The sequence below is a fragment of the Eschrichtius robustus genome, chromosome 15, assembly GCF_028021215.1.
Source record: "Eschrichtius robustus isolate mEscRob2 chromosome 15, mEscRob2.pri, whole genome shotgun sequence".
In the NCBI taxonomy this organism is placed as follows: domain Eukaryota; kingdom Metazoa; phylum Chordata; class Mammalia; order Artiodactyla; family Eschrichtiidae; genus Eschrichtius; species Eschrichtius robustus.
In genome coordinates this window covers 49,263,468-49,287,867 of record NC_090838.1, presented here as the reverse complement: position 1 = coordinate 49,287,867, position 24,400 = coordinate 49,263,468, and positions in this window count along the sequence as shown.

The following is a 24,400-nucleotide window of genomic DNA, read 5'->3' as shown; positions in this document are numbered from 1 at the left end:
TGAGAAGGCACTGCTTATTCCATGGTAGATATTCAATATGCATTGGTTTCATAAATTTCTTATGAGTTCTCGTAAAAAAAAAAAAAAAAAAAGTGCTGTGCCTCTAGTTGCCCTTTCTCTTTAGCAGCGCAGAGAGAAATGTTGGGCTCATCTAGGCCTTAGAGGGGGAGCTGGGGATTGGGAGCAATGTCTGTGGGTCTCTTCTTTACGTACCCTTCTGAATTGACTGAGAAGGGTCTCTTGGATGCTATTTCTACTAGGAAACAGATTTGAAAATAGGATGATGTTAACTTAAAATGGAAGGGCTAGCAAGTAACTCAGGTGTATACAGTGAGACTGCATTGTTGGTAAGCACTTGGGCTGGGCGGAACCCTCTTCTGGATATTGGAGTTACCAGTGTGTTTTCTGAGCCTTTGATTTCATCTCATTTCTGTGGTCTCTGTAAAACTGAAGAGGAAAAGTTTTTTTGACAGTGAACCTTCTCTATGTGATCTGAGGTGTGATTAACGTTGCGTTGGCCTTCATCTTAAAAGTCGGTTCAAGTAACAAAGGACCTTTACCAGGAAAGGTTAGTGGGGGGTTGCACTGTGACATCTGTTCTGAGCTAGAACCTGGAAAGGACTCATAGGCCCCATGATGAGAAAATGTCATTTAAATGGACCAGGAGAAGAAAGGGCAGAAAGAGAAATGAAGTGGGCCTGGCACTGAAATCTAGTTTTCCTATATCCAGAGGTTAATATATTTCCTAAGTTTGCCACGTGCAAAGAAAATCGCCTCCTAAGTGAGTACTAATGCTAACATTATTTGATGGTTTGAAGGTCAGCATGGTAAAATTTGCCAAGCCATTTTTCTAGATATATTGTCTACCTGGAAAAAGTCAAGTACAAAGATTGTCATAGATTTTCTGAATATTCTAATCAAATTTTGATCTGGTTGTACTGTTTAAACCCACTGTCAACATGCCGACACACTCTGTGTGAAGCTGAGGCGCGAGAGTGATTTGCTATCCACTGATCATCTCCTTTATTCCACACTGACACTGTCATATAGAAAGGCCCAGAAGTTCTTTGGGACAGAAAGGATTAATGCCAAAGTTGAATGAGTTACAGCCATTGCCACCTAATTAAAATGATTTTGTGCCAGTTGCTTTTGTTGGGCAGGATCCACACACAATATAATTTTAATCCTGTTTATATACGCTCTTGGGATAGATTTGAGATCAGCATTGCCATTTAAGTGAGGTTAATCAAGCATACTGTATTCAGCTTTTGTTTTTCCATTGTATGTGAAAGGTGACCACTGCAGATGGGTTACCCAACTGGCCGCTTACTCTCTTAACAAGGAAGAGGTGGTTTTCAGTGTCTGACCATTAACCCAGCCTCAGCCCCAGCGGCTCTTGCTGCCTAGTCCTTGGAATGGTACAGCTGTTGTCAGTCACAGAGGAGAACTCTAGTTAGGCACTGCTTTGCTTTGGCTGTGTTTACATGCCTCTACACAAGGGGAGGGGAGGGAGAAAAAGAGAAAAAAACAATACAACTCCCCTAAAAAGCAAACACCATTTTTTGTATGCCTGGCTCTGTTTATGTATATAAAATGGACATTATGGTGGAGTGAAAAAGACCCTCGTAAAAAATCCTTCTTGAAAACTATTGTTGCTGACAGCCGTGACCTCTGTGAGTCTGCATGTTTACCCATAATTCATAATTAACAAAGACATTAGAACTGCCACAGGAGAATTCTGGGCTTTATTTCTTTCTAACTGGGCAGTACTAATGCTGGAAGTGCTCCCAAATCAGTGATTTAACATTTCAGGAAATCTTGGAGAGGCAGCAGAAGCCTCCTTATATAGCTCATACGCTGGGACTTTGGTGATACAGATACGGCCGAGATAATTATTCAGTTCTCGTTATTGCTGTAGCTCTGCACCTGATCCCCGAGCCATTAGAGCACTCTGCAGGTTATTACAACTATCAAACATCAAGGTCTCTTTTCTAGTCTCTTGACTATGTGGTTATCATTTTACTTCTTTTAAATCCCCCATCTGCATAGAAAGCCTCTGTGTTTTTCACTGAGATCTGCTCACAGCCTCCCCCTGCACCCCCTTCTTTATTGCTCCCTAAATGGAGCCCTTTTCTTATCAGCATATTAGCATAAAAATATAAACCTCATGCTTCTCCACTTGTATTGTTTTTATACCCTCTCTCTTGTTTGATTTTCTCTTTGAGGCTGTGCACACCTACAATTTAATTTGGGAAGCAAATGAGTCAGTGGAAGAGAATTCTCTCAAGCTCAAGGAAACCACGATAATGTAACCTCAGATGACGGAAGTTGTCCGTGTCCATGTTTAACCTTCTGCTTAGCTGAGGACCCTCTTGACTTTATTGTATGTTTCTGCCTATTGCTGCAGTATTTCAGATGGTACCAAAACATAGCAGATTACAGGAGACTACAGTGACAACTTGCAAAAAGTGGTTTTGTATTGTGGGTGTATTTAACAATTCATTATGTTTTAATCTTTTCACCAGAAAGTGTACCCTTTCTTGGAATTTAACGTGAAGCAGTCTCTTTGATGGAATACACTTTCAGTTTTGGTTACAATCTAGTGTAATAAGTTTGCTTCTAATACTTTTCTAGACAAACTATAGCATGATCAAAACCAGACAGCTCTGAATATTCTGGGCACTGTGTCAGCTATCCAGGGGCAGGCAGTCACTTATGATATATAAAGATAATACTATAAATTAAGAGTCTGAAGCGGACCTCTGTGAATTGCATCTTAAGTGAAAACAAGTTGCTATTTCTGGATGTTTTTACACAGCCCCACTCCCCTTAGAAATCTTTATTTTGCATGTGATCTCCACCAAACACCTGTAAAAAAGGCATTCCACCCACTGCAGGCCTATCTGATGAAAAAGCTAATCCACAAGGGGTGAGGGGCAGTCACAGACAGTATGGTGGGGCTGAGAAACATATGGCTTCCTCACTTAATATTGCTGCACAGTTGTTCCACACTGTATTCCCTTAAATGGGCATTAACTCTGTAGCCAAATTAGCAGACTATAAAACAAATGAAAATAGAGGCATTTTTTGGTATCACAAAGCTCCCCCCCTCCAAAACCATGAAACATGACTTAACAGTGTCTATCAGGTGTGTGTGTGTGTGTGTGTGTGTGTGTGTGTGTGTGTGTGTAGTATGTTGCATATAAAAAGTGATATATGCTTTAATCTGTACTTCGCTTAATCAGTCTATACAGAGACACCATCTGATTTTTCTGACTGATGGAAGAGACTGGTTCCTTTCAGGATCTCCTTCTGTCCCTTTCTGCTGAACTAAGAAGGTTTTAAATACATAAAAAATCATGTTCTCCTCTTTTGTTAACTTCCTGGTGATGTGTATTTTTTTTTCCTTAGGCACTAAGGAGTATAGATTTCAACACGAAATATATGTATCTATTAGTGTAAATTCATGTAGGTCAACTATAAAAGTAAATCAGTAAGTAGGATTGTTGTGAATTAAGTTTCTCCATAATCAGTGACAGAGATAAGAGTGCTTTACTCTGGGAACCTTGTTTTACTGGTGAATCATTTGAATACTGTTACGGGCTCCCCATGTTGTATGTACTTTCATTTTTGCTACTATATGCAATCCTTTTCTTATACGTTGATCCTTAATATTAGAATTTTTGAGGCAAAATCATTCTAATTACCTAGTCTGGCCCTCTTATTTAAGGAGAAAACAGACCCAGGGAAGCCAAAGAACTTGCTTAAAGTCACACAGTCAGCTAGTTCGTGGCAGACTTTGGTTCTGGTCCCTTGGCCCTCATCTTCTTTCTATAACACGTTACTGCTTCCAATAATTATATAATTATTAATATCCCCAAAGCAAGGAAGAGCACTTGTGAGTTTTCCTTCCAGAAGAAATGATGATTTGTTCTTAGCCATCCATTCTCTCATTGGTGAGAAAAATGCATAAATTTGCAAGATGGTGGGCCACCAATATGGCAAAGACGTTTTCTTTGTATGACAACCAACTGACCCTTAAATGAATTGAACCTATGACCCCCTTCCTCATTAGCTCCAAAAAAGCTAACTAGCCCAGAAACAATTGTTACAAGCAAGCTACAACACAAATTCACCATGTTATTCCTGTGGGATTAATTAGAGAGCTAAAACAATGCTTTATCATTGAAAGACATACAAAATCATATTGTTATGTTCTTCTGGCTTGTGAACCTCTTGAAATTTTATGCAAAATTTTATGTAAGAGCAAATATACATTGCTCTTGGGAGAGGGTTCCAAGTTTCCGTAAGATTTTCACAATATGTGTGTGTGATCCAAAATAGGTTAAAAACGATTGTTCATGCTCCAGTGATTTGTGCTGATGTCATCCCTGGTGTTGGTACTCTACCAAACACACAAGAATTGCATTATGCTTTGTTAAACTGGAGGAATATATTATTTCTGTTTTTTCCTTGAGGAGAAAAGAAGGAATAGAAAGTAAATATACACATGTGGCCCTTATAATTAGCACTAAATCAATAAAGACTAATTTGGGATATTATGAAAATTTAGTTAATGCTAGTTTGAGTAGAGATGGATATCACCCAAGTCTTGAGTGCTGACTTCTGTACACAAGGAGAAAAATAATTCTGCAGCCTGGAGTGTGGGGAACATGATGGTATCCAGGAAAAGGAGAGTAGAACAGGCAAAGAATAAAATACTCAAATATTCGACAGCATCTTTAACTTACTTAGATGCTATGTAAGAAATAAATTGTCAGTAGGACCTTTCTAGTCATCAGGGGGTTAAAGCACTATAAAGAAACTTGCATATGTACTTTGTTATCCAAGACACAGATAGAGAGATGTCATTCTACTGATATATTACATAAATCATGGTGCCAGCCAGAAAAACAACAGATGACCAATTTGTACAAAGCATTTTTTCCTTATGTTACATTTATTTAAAATACATTAAATCGTTGTGCTAAAATTGAGGCAGCTGGCAGTCCAGGCAACCTTATAAGATTTGTGTTTTCTGGACCCAGGCCCATTCGTTTGGAAAGGTGGATTCTTTGGGCTAGTATATTTGCTTAGTCATATGCCAAGCCCTTGGGGGAGCGCAGGTAGTCCAGAATTCACCATGCATTCATTTTTTTGCTCTTATCAGGAATCTTCTGACAAATGGAAGTCAGATGGTTGATACCCATTTACTCCCAAGTGAAGTCACTAATTAATGATAACGAGGCTCAACCCAAAGAAAAAGACTCAAATGGGATGGAATCTGAAAAATCTGGCTGTATTCCAGGGGCCTCATCTCTCTTCATGTTTGTTGACATTGATGTGATGCCTAGTTGACCTTAGGAATAAAAGTCAAGTCTGAGTTGAGTAGGTTTATGTAAACTGACTAAAGCATGGGCCATGTTTTAGGAATTTTAGGGTTTGCTGCTGCCTTTTTTTAAAGAAATTTTTATTGTGGTATAGTTGATTTACAATGTTGTGTTAGTTTCAGGTGTACAGCAAATTGAATCTGTTATACATATGTCCACTCTTTTTAGATTCTTTTCCCATATAGGCCATTACAGAGTATTGAGTAGAGTTCTCTGCTTTACAGTAGGTCCTTATTAGTTATCTATTTTATGTATAGTAGTGTGTATATGTCAATCCCAATCTCCCAACTTATCCCTCCACCCCTGGTTCCTTACCCCCTGGTAACCATAAGTTTATTTTCTACATCTGTAACTCTATTTCTGTTTTGTAGATAAGTTCATTTGTAACCTTTTTTTAGATTCCACATATAAGCGATATCATATGATATTTGTCTTTCTCTGTCTGACTTACTTCAGTCAGTATGAGCTTTCATCAAGTTCTTAATGGGACTGATAACCCTCACAAAAGCATAAGAACCACTAGTAAGGGTTTTATAAATACTCATTTAAGTCAGCTTCCAATGTCTGTTGTCAACCACATTCAAAACGAATATTGGATAAACCAGAGCCAGAACACAGAAGCCCATTTCAAGTGGTCCAGTCTCACATTTCTGCAGCTTCTTTAGTGACAGCTTAACCTCTAGGGATGCAGTGTTCTTAGAGGGTTTTGGTAGTGTGAATACCTACATAAAGTGGTCATTTGAATGTGAAGGTGTTGCTTTCAACAAATTTTTCTTCCCTGGTGGCCAATAATCTGAAGATGGAAGAGATTTCTTCAAGAAGCTGAATCTTGAAAATTAAAGTCACCCAAAGTGATAGGATTGTATTTGAATTCAACGACTATTTTTGTGTCACTGCTGTATTCACAACATGCCAGAAACATATTTGGTAAATTTTTAAGGACTTACATTTTTTTTCTTAGGATATTGAATTCAGCATAAGAAAGAAATACAAAACAAAGTCTGTTCTCAGTTTATGATTGTCATGGAAAGATTTGTATTTTGGGGAGCCATGCAAACAAAGAGCAGTTCCAGACCTTGAATTGTACCCAGTTGAATGTCCTAATAGAATATTTGATAAAGACAGAGACGGCCGTAACTGGTTAGAAAAAGGAGAGGTTATGGAAGATCATTTACCTAAAGAGGTCATTATGGAAAGTCTCTATAAAGGATACTGATGGAAGAGGTAGGAATTGAAATAAGTTCTAAACTGTAGAGAAGATTTAGATGTGTAGAATTGGGAGAGCACTTAATGGTGTTGGCTGGTAATGAGATCATACCATCACCATTTGAGTGAATATAAGGCAAGTTTTATTTGTGAGTCCTTTAAAAAAAAATAGGTTAGTGGCTTCCACATTGGAGATGGACCAAAAAAAAAAAAAAAATGAAGCAGAAGAAAGGAATTGAATTTTTTTCTTTTAAAACTAAAGGTGTGCTACAAAGTAATGCAGTCAACCTTGAGGAATTGAAAATGTTTCCACCAAGAGTGAGAACTGAAAAGGGCAGAAGTTAAATGCTCTTGAGAGTTGTATTAGAGATAGATCCACTTCAGTGCTAGAATCCACTTAAGCAGAACATATTCATGAAGGAGTACCCAGGATTGGGAACCCAGCACAAGAAGATTCTCTCAGTGGGTAGCTTTGGTTGACTTTTAAAAGATTGAGACAACCCTGGGATTTCTTATTTTCATCTCAACTAACAGATATATTATTTATATACTGTTAATTAGACATATTACAATGTATATATAGAAAGATTAAAGTATGGTAGGATAAAGTAGAACATATGTGCTAGTAGAATACCCCCAAATTAGTAACCAAGAACCTTGTGAAAGATTAAACTATTTATTAGAGTCTGAATTTTTAATTGATTTGAAATCATGTCCAACCATTTTTTCCCACTTGAATGTGTGACACATCTTGAAAATTATAAAGGTTTTAATGACAAAAAGAAAGGAATTAGGTAGATCTCAGTCTTCTACAAAATGATCAAAATCAGAACTGTGGCTAAGTTTAAGAGTCTCAGTTTACTGTAACATTAATTTCTTTCCTTTTTTCTTTCCCCTTCCCTCTCCCTTTCCCCTACTCCCTCCTCTTCTGATTCTTTCTGAGTTAGAATTTGAATTCTTGAATTTTCAGGAATAGTTTCCTCATGCAAGGGGACTATACCTTTCTGCATTTTAGTAGGATGTAAAATTTTAGGCAATTTATCATAAAATCATTGATCTCCATCCTATCTGGATACACCAAGCATGGTCAAGGATAACAGTAGAATATAGAGGTTCAGTGTTTAGGCTTTGGAGTCAGAAGAACTTGAACTTGAATCCTGGCTTCTTTACTTACATGTTATGGTCAGATTACTGAAACTCTTGGAGTCCCAGTTTCCTCATCTGTTAAATGGGTGTTATCATACTTCACAGATTTGTTGCAAATATTAAATAAGATAACATACGCAGAGCACTTCATACAATGCCTGGAACACAAAAAGCCTACAGTAAATTGTACCTTTTGATACAGCACTCACATCTGACTTTAGACTTGGCTCTTCAGTTGTGGCTATTATATTGGCCTGGCCAGTGGAACATCTGAGAGACATTTTACCATCACTTTCACATTAAAAAATTGTATACTAGACTTTAGGAAATAGGTCCTATTTGATTATTGACTACATACTTGAGAAATAATTATGTAAAATGTAGACTCAGCCTTGCTCTGCACCTGGTCCTTTAGAATCCTTCTCCCATTCCTCCTCTTCAGCAGGGAGCAACTTAGTATTGCTGAATTTGTAGTGATATTACAGAACTCCTGGATGATAAATCCTTCAAATTGGTTAGCGTGCATATTTGGTGGCTTTTTTTTCCCTGACAATCTTAATATCTGTTTTTAATATATGCAGTCCATGTCCTAAATGCTGATTAGCTAAGTTGGAGATCAAATAATTCTCTTGGGTGTAGAACATACGTTTTTCTTTAAGAAGTGCTCAAATAAAGATCTACAAAACAGCTTCTCTCAAGTGGGTAGAATACCTGCCTTACAGATTGGCCAGAATAGATATTTATCTGATTAACTGTAACTGTCCTCAAAAATAAATCATAGATCTAAACTCTTTAAGTGGTATATAGGAACTGAACCGTTAGAATCAATGAGAGTTGAGTAACTAAAATCTCATGCCGTGCTTTAAAGCTAAAAAGCTTGTCCAAAAAACCCCCCAAACCTCCCGAAAGCCACTGACTGTATTTAGCCCAAACATTGTGGAAAATCATCTCAGCTCCTTTGGTAGATAATGTGCGTTGACATAAAAGCTAAATACAGTTCACAGAACTTGAGAACTTTCTGACATTTGAGCGAGATAATGCAATTGTGAGCTTTAAAACGGTAGTCTACATGTATGTTTGTTTGACAATTTGAAATGTTTCCAAGAGGCCATTAGGGCCTTTCAGGTAGATAATGCACAGAATGAAATTTGCAGTTTTGCCCAAACATGCCTTTAGAAGACATGACATTCTCCAGTGACTCTACTGTTATAGTCTGACAGGTCACCTCTTATTCACATCCTAGATTGTTTTCACTCGTTACCTCTCCATTTCAGTTTTGTGTTTTCTTTTCATATTCTCCAAAGCAGAACTATTTGCTTTTCAAATGCATCCTACAAAAAAGCAAGCATCTTTATAGCTATGCTTCAGTGGTGACACTGGCTGAAAAAAGCAAGGGATTTTGAAATGGGAGCCAAAATATCCTGGCACTTCAACTGTACACCAGGGACTAAAATCCTAGACCTGTCCTTCACGTGCCACATTGTGATTGGTGACTGTGGCCAAAATGTTGCGTAAACTCCCTCCCTGTTCTAGGAATATGGGAACATGTTTCGTAATTTAGGCTCCATTGCTCGTCATGGGTATATTTGCATGTCTTCTTGGGGAAATGGTCTTAAAAACAAAGAGTCAGTCCTCAGGCTTTTCTTTGGTCACTTTGGTGGAGGGGAGTTTTAGAAAAGTGGCAGAAAGCTGGAGGCATGCAGCTGGTTTTGTCCTTCCTTGAGCCTTTTTCACTGCCTGTCTTTAGCATCTTCGCTTCATTGCCCACGTGTCGCCTGTGCTTAGCCATGAGGTGATATATCCTCTTCCATTCCAAAAACATTGATCTAAGTCTTCCTCCTTCCATTTTTTAATAAATCTTAGTGAAGCAATGTAACATTCCAGGTCAGCCCTGTAGTGCTGTTCTGGCCTCACCGGAGTGGCTGCCGCAGAGCATGGAAACTTGCTGGCACAATATTGCAAAGTGACTCTGTGGGGGCTGGATGACTTCCAGCCAGCAATGAACCATGGCCAAGAAACGCCAATATGGATAATGCAAACAAGAGAGATTTGGGGCACATTTTGATTTAACCATCTGATTTAATTGACAGAATAAATGCACCTGTCAACGGGTAATATTCTTGTGATTAGTTTTGGCTGTGATGATGAGATGATGTTAAAAGAATGTCAGACCAACCAGTCCTGGGACTCTTACAGGCAGTTCTGAGCTAGGGAAGGTCAGTTTTTAGCTAGTTCAAAGAAGCAGGATGATCCTCCTGTAATGTGAGGGTATTTTATGGAGACGGCAAATGTTTTATTTGACGTTTTCCCTCTGTGCTTAGCCTTCCACCACAGATCAGACCAGGAAGGGGATAGAGGCACACAGAAGTAATTGGCTTTTGAATCACTCTCTGTGGCTACTGGGGATAGTCGTCATTTGGAAATGGAAGACTCAAGTTGTTAAGCCTAAGGCTGCGCCCGAGTGGTCTTTCTTCCCCCTCCCCCGCCCCGGGTTGTGGGTCTTTAGCTGCTAGAGTAAGCTATTTAAACAGAATTTCAGTGGGATGAGAATTCAAAGAGGCCTTTACGTCCTGTCTTATTCAGAGAAAATGTTGTAATTTATGAACTTAGAACAAGTATTTTAATTAATACTCACTCATTCCTTCATTAACCCTTTGCAGCCCAACCCCAATCTCCTCTTAGGAAATTATGCTTCTGACGTTGCTAATGACTGAATAAGCAACTCTAATACCCTTCTCTTGGCTCTCAGTATCTGCTTTCTGCGCTGTTTAACACTGTTGACCCCTCTCTCTTCTTTGAAACTTTCACTTCCCTTGGCTTTCCGGATTGAACTCAGATCTCTTCTTCTTGGTCTCCTCTTGGCTCTCAGTATCTGCTTTCTGCGCTGTTTAACACTGTTGACCTTCTTCTCTTTTTTGAAACTTTCACTTCCGTTGGCTTTCTGGATTGAACTCAGATCTCTACTTCTTGGTCTCCTCCACTGGCGAGTCATTCTTTATCTACTCTGTGTAGCCGTTATCCAAATTCTTAGGTCTGGACACCTTCTATTTTCTCCCCTCATTTTTCCTTCTGAAGATTTCCCCCCATTCCTATGGTGTTCCTCCTCCTCTTTCTTCCACAGATGCTTCCTAATTTACCTTCCAGAACAGAGTCTATACCTAATACCTGGTCACATAATCAATTGCCAGCAAGATGCATCCCAGACTGACCAAGTTGTTCTGACTTTTCCATTTCTATTGCTAAACATTATCCCAGATAAACCACAATCTCTAAATCATGAAACAAAACTTTTTGGAATAGAAATCCCTTTGAGTATCTGATAAAGGCTGTGGATTTTCTTCTCAGCAAACATTTATACAAACATATATCCAAGGGTGGTTCCTAAACTCTTTGAATTCTATCCCTTAGCATTTTGAGGAATCACTATCTTTGGATTAATAACACCTGCTCTGAGCATCTTTGAATCCTTTTATTTTTCTCCTTCATCCAGCCAGCAACCAAGTCCTGTAGCGTAGTGTTTCTCAAAAGCTGGACTGTAAACCAGGAATCACTTGGTTTTTCTCAACCTTCCCTCCTTGAATCAGAATCTATTTGGATGAGACAAGGAAACATGTGCTGTTTAAAATAGGCACAACCTAGTCTGAGATCCACTGCTACGGAGTGTGCTTTTCTAGCGCACTTTCCTTCCACTCTTTGCTTTATGTTCTCATTGCCAGCACCCCACTGCCGCTTTCATTACCTTTCACCTGGGATGTTGTAATAATTACTACCACTACTGATTGCCTACTTAATGCCAAGTGCTTTTCTTGCATTATCTCATTTAATGGTCACAAGTCCCTAGGAGGTAAGCACTATTAACTCATCCTATAGTTGTGGAAAATCAACCTAAGAAAGGTTAAGCAAGTTGTTCAAAGTTACACAGCTAATAAGTGGTTGTGCTGCAATTCAGATCTAGAGTTATTGAGTTTCAAACTTTAGATGCTTCTCCAGGGCACCCCACTGCCTCTCATTGCTGTAGCCTCTCTCCCTTTTATCTGTCTCTGCATAATTAATTAGTTGTTTTCAGATTTATTTTACTGAAGACAATTTTTGCCAACTTCTATAATAAATTTTTTTTTACTTGGGGTATAGTTGTTTTACAATGTTGTGTTAGTTTCTACTGTACAGCGAAGTGAAGTGGAGTTTCCTGTGCTATGCAACAGGTTCTCATTAGGTAACTATTTTATACATATTAGTGTATATATATATATGTCAATCCCAATCTCCCAATTCATCCCACCCCCTCCTTTCCCGGCTTGGGGTCCATACGTTTGTTCTCTACGTCTGTGTCTCTATTTCTGCCTTGCAAACCGGTTCATCTGTACCATTTTTCTAGATTCCACATATATGCGTTAATATACGATATTCGTTTTTATTTTTCTGCCTTACTTCACTCTGTATGACAGTCTCTAGGTCCATCCACGTCTCTACAGATGACCCAATTTCATTTCTTTTTATGGCTGAGTAATATTCCATTGTATATATGTACCACATCTTCTTTATCCATTCATCTGTTGGTGGGCATTTAGTTTGCTTCCATGTCCTGGCTGTTGTAAATAGTGCTTCAGTGAACGTTGGGGTGCATGTGTCTTTTTGAATTATGGTTTTCTCTGGGTATATGCCCAGTAGTGGGATTGCTGGGTCATGTGGTAATTTTATTTTTAGTTTTTTAAGGAGCCTCCATACTGTTCGCTGTAGTGGCTCTATCAGTTTACAGTCCCACCAACAGTGCAAGAGGGTTCCCTTTCCTCCACACCCTCTCTAGCATTTATTGTTTGTAGAATTTTTGATGATGACCATTCTGACCGTTGTGAGGTGATACCTCATTGTAGTTTTGATTTGCATTTCTCTAATAATTAGTGATGTTGAGCCTCTTTTCAAGTGCCTCTTGCCCATCTGTATGTCTTTTTTGGAGAAATGTCTATCTAGGTCTTCTGCCCATTTTTGGATTGGGTTGTTTGTTTTTTCGATATTGAGCTCCATGAGCTGTTTGTATATTTTGGAAATGAATCCTTTGTCCGTTGATTCATTTGCAAATATTTTCTCCCATCCTGAGGGTTGTCTTTTCGTCTTGTTTATGGTTTCCTTTGCTGTGCAAAAGCTTTTAAGTTTCATTAGGTCCCATTTGTTTATTTTTGTTTTTATTTTCATTACTCTAGGAGGTGGGTCAAAAAAGATTCCTATGTTTTCCTCTAAGAGTTTTATAGTCTCTGGTCTTACATTTTTGTCTTTAATCCATTTGGAGTGTATGGATGGTGTTAGGGAGTGTTCTACTTTCATTCTTTTACATGTAGCTGTCCAGTTTTCCCAGCACCACTTATTGAAGAGACTGTCTTTTCTCCATTGTATATCCTTGCCTCCTTTGTCATAGATTAGTTGACTGTAGGTGCATGGGTTTATGGGTTTTCTATTCTGTTCCTTTGGTCTGTATTTTTGTTTTTGTGCCAGTACCATGTCTTGATTACTGTAGCTTTGTAGTATAGTCTGAAGTCAGGGAGTCTGATTCCTCCAGCTCTGGTTTTTTCTTTTTTTTTTTCCTTGATTGCTTTGGCTGTTTGGGGTCTTTTGTGTTTCCATACTAATTGTGAAATTTTTTGTTCGAGTTCTGTGAAAAACGCCATTGGTAGTTTGATAGGGATTGCATTGAATCTGTAGATTGCTTTGGGTAGTATAGTCATTTTCACAATGTTGATTCTTCCAATACAAGAACATGGTATATCTCTCCATCTGTTTGTATCACTTTTAATTTCTTTCATCAGTGTCTTATAGTTTTCTGCATACAGGTCTTTTGTCTCCTTAGGTAGGTTTCTTCCTAGGTATTTTATTCTTTTTGTTGCCGTGGCGAATGGGATTGTTTCCTTAATTTTCTTTCTGATCTTTCATTGTTAGTGTATAGGAATGCAAGAGATTTCTGTGCATTAATTTTGTGTCCTTCAACTTTACCAAATTCATTGACTAGCTCTAGTAGTTTTCTGGTGGCATCTTTAGGATTTTCTATGTATAGTATCATGTTATCTGCAAACAGTGACAGCTTTTTCTTTTCTGATTTGGATTCCTTTTATTTCTTTTTCTTCTCTGATTGCATGCTAGGACTTCCAAAATCTGTGTTGAATAATAGTGGCAAGAGTGGGCATCCTTGTCTTGTTCCTGATCTTAGAGGAAATGCTTTCAGTTTTTCACCATTGAGAATGATGTTTGCTGTGGGCTTCTCATATGTGGCCTCTATGATGTTGAGGTAGGTTCCCTCTATGCCCACTTTCTGGAGATATTTTATCATAAATGGGTGTATAACAAATTATATCACCTTACATTGTATTTGTTTTTTCTGTCTTTCCATTAGACCACAAGATCCTTAAATTCACGGGCTGTGTCTGCCCTGATGTAGAGGAAGAACCCAACAAATATTTTGAAGAAATAATATCTTTACATTATGAGAAAACTTTAGTGATCTCATATTGGCCACTGAGTAATTTCTAAGCTGCTTAGTGAGTCATTCAAGCTTCCGTATTAGATTTGATCCCTCTTTTCCTTATCTAACGTTTCCTGTGTTGTAGTCAAGTATACTTTCCCAGGTATGCTCTGCTATTCTCTTGGTCTAAGAATTCTTTTTTTTTTTTTGCTATTCTCTTGGTCTAAGAATTCTTTCTGATCCATTTTTTTTTTATTGAATATTACTGGTCTATCAGGCCTTAACACAGATTTCTGTGAGGGATTTCCTATTCTTTTCCTGTTCAAAATCTGATTTATTTTCAGAACCATTATAGAACTTCGCATCATCTTTAAGCTACTAGTTTTATTGTTTCTATTGTATATAGTTGTGCTCATATATAATTTGGCCCACATTTTAAATCTATTAATAACAGTGTAATGTCTTACTCATATTTGGAATTTCTGTATATCTACAAGAGTGACTTGCATGTAGGATACATAACAACTTACTGAATATGTCACTTGTCAGAAATTCAGTGTGAGAAAATTTGATAAAATAGTATATGCATAAAATATTATGTTTAAAAGGTTTAAAGATATATTTCCAACCAACCATACTTATGACTCTTTACATTATGCCCAGTTCTTGGATGAATAAAGATCAATTAAAAAAGTTTTAGAGAAGACATCTTTGTTATGCCAGGTGGGATGGATATCTAAATATCTTTAAACATGGTATTTTTGATGCCCCAAGTGAATTACTGGCAGAGCCTCAAGTCCCAATAATCAACAGCAACTACACAACTACAAACTTGTCCATATTGGTATATTTAAACTTTTACTTGGTGGCCATTTTCCCATTATCCTAGGCTTTAGGATAACTTTGGTTTCATGCCTCTCCAACAAGCTTACAGGCAAATCAAAATTGATAATGTGGGTGGACTTTGAGTCCCAAACATCTCTGTGATGTTTTGAATCTGGACTGTTAACTGACTGTCAGGGGTAATACATATGGTGACTTGAATTAGATTTGAATCTTGGGCCCCAGAGTGAAAGATAAGTTACTTTAAGATATGCTTTATCAAAAGAAAAGGGACAGTATGCTGACAATTTAAGAAGTATAGGTAATAACTTAGGTTCCCTTGAATTCAAATGGCTACCTTTCAGTAAAAGAACTAAACATTGGGACACTTGGCTCACCAATCTGTAGAGATGAGATCTGTGGGAGTAACCTGGCAAGCTATTGGATGACACTGCTATCTCATCAACTTGCAGCTGAAAGTGAAGTTATCTGGTTTTAAATAGGGTTACAGAGAATGGAAGTTCTCTAATGACAGGGTCAGAGGTTTAACATACCACTAAACAAAGGGTTGGGAAAAGCTAGGGTTGATTGCAGATGCTCTCGGTAGCAAGAGGCTTTAAGCCTTATGCTTAAGTCATTGAAACCAGATGTTCCAATAGAGGACACTGGAGCAGAGAGGCAGAGAGTGACTGAGTCCAAGCATGACTTAGAGTTGCCACATTCTCCAGCACCGTTTTGACCCAACTGGGTGATGAATGGTGGAGGCTTAGTAAGGAGCTTGAGAACTGATCATTCACAAATTCAGTTTGACAAATTTACATGAGAGAGCACAAGTGGAGATAATAGTATGGGAAAGCCTTGAGAACATAGGTTACATATGTATTATGTAAACATAACATTAAAGGGATATGTTATGTTCATAGTTATTAGCACAGAGGCTTGTTTTTCTTCTGGATTATTGCGTGAAGGTGGTAATCTAGGTTTGGTACATTTTTTGGTACATTTACATTTTCTGTAAGAGACATTATTCTGTAAATATGTTAGGTTTTATGGGCCACATACAATATCTGCCTCCTTTTTCTTCCTCATCCTGCTCATCTTTCTACCCCTCTACCTTTTCCTCCTTCCTCTTTAAGAATGTAAAAACCATTCTTGGTTCACAGGCCATACAGAAACATGCCACAGGCTGCATTTGGCCTGTGAGCCATAGTTTCCTGACCCTTGTTTGAGCTAATTGAATACTCTAGTAAGTAAACAGTTTCCATACTAACAATGAATGGATGTATAATAGTCACAGAACTGTGACTCCTAAATTTATGTCAGCCAACATTTATTTTTATTTTTGATTATTCAAAATCTAAAAATACTTTATAATAAGTAATATAAGAATTAGTTATCATGTATTAAAATATAATTATAGAAAATAATTTAACTTGGGTTAAATATTTTTAACCCAAGTAAATATTAAGCACTGTAAATATCAAAAAATTACTTTTAGAAATAGGAGAATGGGCTCCAAAATGAAGTTTACTTTAATTGAAGATGTAGAGACATACTTGAATATTTGGTATACTAATTCATCACCGTTGTAAAAATAATCCCACACAAAACTGTCCTGTGGCTGCCTAGCTTAGTTTTTGTGTGTTTCTAAGGTCTGAGTCATAGGTTTCCTTTTCATGTTTCTATCCTTGACCGCCTTCCCTATCTCTATTTGTAGCTCCTTTGGTTTACCATAAAATTCTCTGTTAAAATTATTTTGTATGGCACAAATGCATAAACCATGAGTGCTAAAGTGTAGAGTTGGTGTTTTATTTGGTTTCTGAGGTCATTGAGACAGTAGTGTAAGTATTTACTGATTGGTTTTCTTTCGTACTTTAATTCAGAATATCCAGGTATTGAGTATAGAGAGCAAAGAATACGTTAAAACTAGTTCTTCAAGTGGTTAATGTGCATCAGCCTTCTTATTAGTAGAGCTTGAAAGATGAGGAATGAAGAACTAATAGGTAAAATAAGGGGCTGAATTCATTACAAAAAATAATAGGAGAGTGTGGAAATAGGATTTGATAGTTTCCCCTGTAGGACTGTTACAACCTCCAAAATAGTTTTCCCCTGCCAATATTCTTACTGCAGCAATATGTAAGAGAAGACATTGCCAGCCTATCAGATAATATACATTTGGAAATACACTTTAAGTTTGATGGGAATGGTTATTTTGAATAAGATGCAGAAATTATTTTCATATTTGAATACGGTTATCTGCAAATCCCTGCGAAGGCTCTTCTATCCTCAGATATTCATTAATTGTGAAGATAGAGTGATTCAGCTATGTTTTTTTTTTTTTTTAATTTATTTATTTATTTTTATTTATTTTTGGCTGTGTTGGGTCTTCGTTTCTGTGCGAGGGCTTTCTCCAGTTGCGGCGAGCGGGGTCCACTCTTCATCGCGGTGCGCGGGCCTCTCAGTGTCGCGGCCTCTCTTGTTGCGGAGCACAGGCTCCAGACGCACAGGCTCAGTAGTTGTGGGTCACAGGCTTAGTCGCTCCGCGGCATGTGGGATCTTCCCAGACCAGGGCTCGAACCCGTGTCCCCTGCATTGGCAGGCAGATTCTTAACCACTGCGCCACCAGGGAAGCCCCTCAGCTATGTTTTGAACTGTGAGTATATACCACCCCAGTCTTGAATTTATTTCACTTTATATTGAGAAGTGTTCTACTATTTGTGATGCTAATTCTTGAGAATTTTATTTTTATACTAGAGCTTCTTCCCCATACAGCATAAAAAAAAATGAACCTTTTATAAACAAATATGTACTATTCAGCAGTAAGATAGGGCTATTTCTCATTATTCTTAGGGAGCAGTCATTAAGGTTAGACAGTCAGAAAGGGGGCGGAACATGGAAAAGACCAGTTTTGAAAGTTATTTCCTTACCTCTAGATTAGTGTATTTGCGACCAACTTTTCACTGGCATCAACGTTAACATGACTTCAGTTTCAACTAAAGGAGAGAAAAAAATTAGACCTTATTTTCCAATTTATATAAACAAGTTTATTCCAGCCCCTTGTATCCCTTGTTCTTGACATAACACTCCTTGCTTCTGTGTCTTTGGCGTTCTGATATGATACCTGGAAGTTAGCTGACAAGGGCGTTAAATTTGCTATTCAAGTGAATTTTTTACATTTTCATAGAGGAGTCTTAAAAATCAGGAACCTTTCAGACTCAAGAAGATGAAAATATAAGAGCAAAATGTACAAGTTAGTGTTTTTGAACATGTATGTACAAAAACATGCAACCTGCAGACCACAATACTGCAGAGGTTCTCTTTGCTTTTTCCACATATGAGATGCCTGGGTTCACGACTTTATAGTACTAAGAAAAGTTTGAAACTTTCATATTTTTCAAATTTGCTGGTTCCTAGAATAATAGTATATATCAAAGAAGAGAAAAGTTGTCCTTAAAAGAAGCACATACTTTAATTATCCTGGCAGATTGCATCTTGAATGTTGAGGCCGCTGTCGTGGCCTAACTTCATCTCCAGAGCTCACCAGAGGTCCTGGAGGGTGGCTTCTGTTTGAGTATAAGAGCAAGTGGAAGAGACATGGACTCAAGGCAACTCTTCTAGATTCTCACTGAGCCAAGTTCAAGTGGCTGCGACACTCAGAAGGAATAAAGAACAGAGTATGTCCAAATGGATTCCTAGCTTGAAGCTTTCAACCGGGATATGAATCTGCCCTATTCACCTTGCAAAAAACTAATCCCAAATCAGTTTATGGGATTAGTGCAGTAAATCCGTTAATGGTATTTGAGGCATTTTCATGAGAACTAGCTTCTGCGGGATGTTTTCTCCTATTTTATTCCTTTATTCAGTAAGGTTCTTACTTGGACATCTTATAAACTATAAAGAAACGGGGCTTGGAGCCCTGAATGTTAAAGCAGACCTCTAACTCTTATATTGTAGATTTTTAAAATCAAAACCTGGTCAAACTACACATGATCTTTTCATAGGTGCCTATTTGTCCATGAGGAAGGGACACATTATGCTCTGTGTTGTTATTTGAAGGAAATCAATTTTTTACACATGTTTAAAAATTCACTCTGAACTGAGTGAATGATCAGTTTGCCAATGTTTCATGTTTTGATTTCCTGTTCTTAAAAGCAGGATTAAAGAGGTAGCCTAAGTAGTGGAGGGACTCCAGCCTAATAATGGAAGTAGTAAACTTACCCAGTAGAAGACAGTTTCTCATCTTCAGCATACCTTTTTTAGTTGCTTTCTTATGATCTCACCTTTTACTCATTCAGCTAGTGTGTGCCATATGCTACAGTGTTCACTGGGTCCTTGCCCTTGAGGAGCTCCCAGTGACATCTCCTGTTTCTTGAATTGGTCTCAGTTATTATGCTTCATAGAAAATATAGACTCTTCTAAATTTTGGTGGGAAGCTATCTGCTTTGAAATACATGGCATTTTTTCCACTGATTAAAAAATTATTTGAATTAAAAAATTATTGCATGTTTGATTTCTGTATTTGTCTATAGCATTCTAGTAATGTTTATGTTAATGAAATATCTTTTGGAAATTTAAGTTCTTGTTTAAATGGTGTTTGTGTGTGCACCACTTTTTTAAGCTGTATATATTATCTCTCTTCACATTTCCACCCTCAGAACAACAAGGTCAAATTCAGCTGCTTCAACTCTCTTCTCTTCCTTCCCTTCTCAATGTTTATTAGAGTTGGACATGAATAGCACTCTCTGTCATTTAAGTGTTTCTGTTTTAACATAATGGAGTTTACTCAGGTGATTTTCTTTATACTTTTGGGCTTCTACACCGTCTAAAATCAATTAGCTACCCCATAGTCATTTCTGGAAATTTATAATGTGGTTTATCAAGTTTATGAGCAACCTAATTGCTTTAAATCTATTTTGAAATTCATTTAATTACATCAGAGTTGTATTGATGTTATCTGAATTCAGGACTTTATCAGCTTTTAGGTCATCTTAAAATTTGTTCATTGTCTCAAGTGAGAAATTTACATGTTATTTATACTACTTTTTGCATAAAATAGAAGAAGTGAGGAGAAGACCAATTTGATAAATTAAAGGTGCATGCTGATCCCCACAACCCATCTTGTGGTGGAGTGACAGACACTCTTCCATTCAGGCAAGTGTCCTATATTAAATTAATGTTGTAAGTAATATATAGGACCTTTGTGGGAAAGAAAAAATCATAATTGTGAAACAGCTTTGCAACAAATGGAAATATATATGATGCTTTGGATGGGAAATATTAATATTAAAAAACGTAATCACTTTAGAATGGATAAGTAATTGTTATAAGCCTTTATAATTAAGTATAACTTAAATATGTATGTTAAAATACATAAATCTTAAATACACAGTTCAAAAGATTTTTATAAATTGAACATATTCATGTAACCATCTGCCGTTCTTGAGTGTTCCAGTTGTTTAGCATACCTGTCAACACTTGATATTGCTAATCCTTTTGATTTTAGCCATTTTCATAGGTGTGTAATTGTATAGCATTGTGGGCTTTAATTGGTGTTTCTCTGATAACTAATCATTTTGAATACCCTTTCATTTTCTTCTTAGCCAGTTGGACAAACTCTTCTGTGCAGTACCTTTTCAGGTCTTTTGCCCATTTCTTTATTTTCTGTAAATTCCTTTCTCTTTAAAATTGAAATATAGTTGGCAAGCAATATTCTGTTAGTTTCAGATGTACTACATAGTGATTTTGACATTTAAATACATTACGAAATGATCACCATGATAAGTTTAGTAACCATGTGTCCCCATACACAGTTATTACAGTGTTATTGACCATGTCATCTGTGCTGTAATTACATCCCTGTGACTGTTTCATAACTGGAAGTTTGTACCTCTTAATTCCCTGTACCTATTTTGCCCATGCCCCCTGCTTCTCCCCTTTGGCAACCAGCCTTTCTTTCTCTGTATTTATGAGTCTGTTTTCATTTTGTTTTGTTTTTTAAGATTCACATGCAAGTGAGATCATACAGTATTTGTCTTTCTCTGTCTGACTTATTTCACTTAGCTTAATACCCTCCAGGTCCACCCATGTTGTTGCAAATGGCAAGATTTCGTTCTTTTTATGGCTGAGTAATATTCCATTGCATATATAGTCCACATCTTCTTTATCCATTCATCTATCAATGGACACTTAGGTTGCTTCCATAGCTTGGCTGTTGTAAATTATGCTCAGTCAACATAGGGGTACATATATCTTTTTGAATTTGTGTTTTTGTTTTCTTTGGGTAAATAACCAGAAGTGAAATTGCTGGATCATATGGTAGTTATATTTTTCATTTTTTGAGGAAACTTCATCCTGTTTTCCAAAGTGGTTGCACCAATTTATAGTCTCACCAACAGTGCACAAATGTTGGTGTTCCCATTTTGCCACATCTTTTCCCACATTTATTTGTTGTCTTTTTGATGATAGCTATTCTGACAGGTATAAGGTGCAATCTCATTGTAGTTTTGATTTGCATTTCCTTGATGATCAGTGATGTTGAGCTTCTTTTCATGTGTCTGTTGCCCATCTGCATATCTTCTTTGGAAAAATGTCTGTTTAGGTCCTATGCCTATTTTTAAATCAGATTTGTTTTTTAAACATTGAGTTATATGAGTTCTTTATATAGTTTGGATATTAACCCCTTATCAGGTATGTTGTTTGTAAATATCTTGTCCTATTCAGTAGGCTGACTCTACATTTTGTTGATGGTTTTCTTCACTGTGCAAAGGTGTTTAAGTTTGATGTAGTCCCATTTGTTCATTCTTGCTTTTGTTTCCCTTGCCTGTGGAGACAGATCCAAAAAAATATTGCTAGGAGCAATGTCAAAGAGCGTACTGCTTATGTTTTTTCCTAGGAGTTTTAAGGTATTAGGTCTCATATTAAAGTCTTTAATCCATTTTGAGTTTATTTTCATATATGATGTGAGAAAGTGGTCCAGGTTCATTCTTTTGCATGTAGCTGTCCAGGTTTTTTCACCATCATTTATTGAAGAGGCTGTCTTTTCTTCATTGTGTATTCTTGCCTCCTTTGTGATAGATTAATTGACCATATAAGAATGGGTTTATTTCTGGGCTCTCTATTCTGTTCCATTGATCTGTGTGTCTGTTTTTGTGCCAGTACCATACTATTTTGATGAATGTAACTTTGTATTATAGTTTGACATTAGGGAGTGTAATACTTCTAGCTTTGTCTTCTTTCTCAAGATTTCTTTGGCTATGTGGGGTCTTTTGTGGTTCCATACAAATTTTAGGATTGTTTGTTCTAGTTCTGTGACAGATGCTATTGGTATTTTGATAAGGATTGCACTGAATCTGTAAATCACCTTGAGTACCATGCATATTTTAATAATATTAATTCTTCTAATCTGTGAGCATGGTATATCTTTCCATTTGTGTTGTTTTCAGTTTCTTTCATCAGTGTCTTATAGTTTTCAGAATATAGGCCTTTTACCCTCTTGGTTAGGTTATTCCTCTGTATTTTATTCTTATTGATGTAATTGTAAGGGGGATTGTTTTCTTTTCTTTTCTTTTTTTTTTTTTTTACAATCTTCATTTTTCTTTTATTGTAAAAATAACTCGGGAGTTCCCTGGTGGCCTACTGGTTAGGATTCTGGCCTTTCATTGCTGTGGCCTGGGTTCAATCCCTGGTTGGGGAACTGAGATCCCATAAGCTGTGTGGCAAAAACAAACAAATGAACAAACAAACAAACAAAAACATATGCTTGAGGTAGAAAACAATGTATGAACAAAAAATGGAAAGTCCTGGTCCACCAAAGGGGATTGTTTTCTTAATTTCTCTTTCTGATAGCTTGTTGTCAGTGTATAGAAACAACAGATTTCTGTATATTAATTTTGTATCCTGAAAATTTACTGAATTCATTTATTTTAATAGTTTTTTGATGGAGTCTTTAGAGTTTTCTAAGTATAATATCATTTCATCTGCAAAAAGTGACAATTTTACTTCTTCCTTTCCAATTTGGATTCCTTTTATTTCTTTTTCTTGTCTGATTGCTGTGGCTAGGACTTCCAATTCAATGTTAAATATAATTGGTAAGAATGGACATCTTTGTCTTGTTCCTGATATTAGAGGAAATGTTTTCAGCTTTCCCCTCTTCAGTATGATGTTGATATGGCCTTTATTTTGGTGTGGTATTCTCTCTATACCCACTTTGTAGAGAGTTTTAATCATAAATTGATGTTGAATTTTGTCAAAAGTTTTTATGCATTTATTGTGATGATCATATAATTTTTATTCTTCAGTTTGTTAATGTGGTGTATCATATTGCTTGATTTGTGGATACTGAACTATCCTTGTATGCCTGGGATGAATCTCACTTGATCATGATATATGATCCTTTTAATGTATTATTGAATTAAGTTTGCTAATATTTTGTTGAGGATTTTTACATCTCTATTCTTCAGTGATACTGGCCTCTAATTTTTGTGTGTGTGTGTGTGGTGTCTTTGTCTGGTTTAGGAATCAGAGTGATGCTGACCTCAAAGAATGAGTTTGGAAGCATTCCTTCCTCTTTAATTTTTTAGAATAGTTTGAGAAGGATGGTTAACTCTTTTGTTTGTTGAATTTTGAAAATTATTGTTTTCAGTTTCATTACTGATAATGGGTCTGTTCAGATTTTCTGTTTGTTCCTGATTCAGTCTTGGAAGATTGTACATTTCTGGGAATATATTCATTTCCTCTCAGTGGTCCAATTTGTTGGCATATAATTATTCACAGAAATCTCTTATGATCCTTTGTATTTCTGTGGTGTCAGTTGTAACTTCTCTTTCATTTCTGAACTTATTAATTTGGGCCCTCTCTTTCTTTCTTGATGAGTCTGGCTAAAGGCTTATCAATTGTGTTTATCTTCTCAAAAAACATCTCTTAATTTCATTGATCTTTTCTACTTTTTAAGTCTTTATTTCATTTATTTTGGTTCTGAGCTTTATTATTTCCTTCCTTCTACTAATTTTGGATTGGTTTTGTTCTTCTTTTACTAGTTCCTTTAGGTGTAAGGTTAGGTTGTTTCTTTGAGAATTTTCTTGTTTCCTGAGGTAGACCTGTATTGCTATAACCTTCACTCTTAGAACTGCTTTTGCTCTATCCCATACATTTTGGAACATTGTGTTTCCATTTCATTTGTCTACAGGTATTTTTTTATTTCCTCTTTGATTTCTTCAGTGACCCATTGGTTGTTTAGTAGCATCTTGTTCAGACTCCACATGTTTGCCTTTTCCAGCTTTTTTCTTTTAACTAAATTCTAGTTGAACACTGTTATGGTCAGGAAAGATGCTTGATATGATTTCAGTCTTTTTAACCTTATTGAGACTGTGTTTTGTGGCCTAGTATGTGA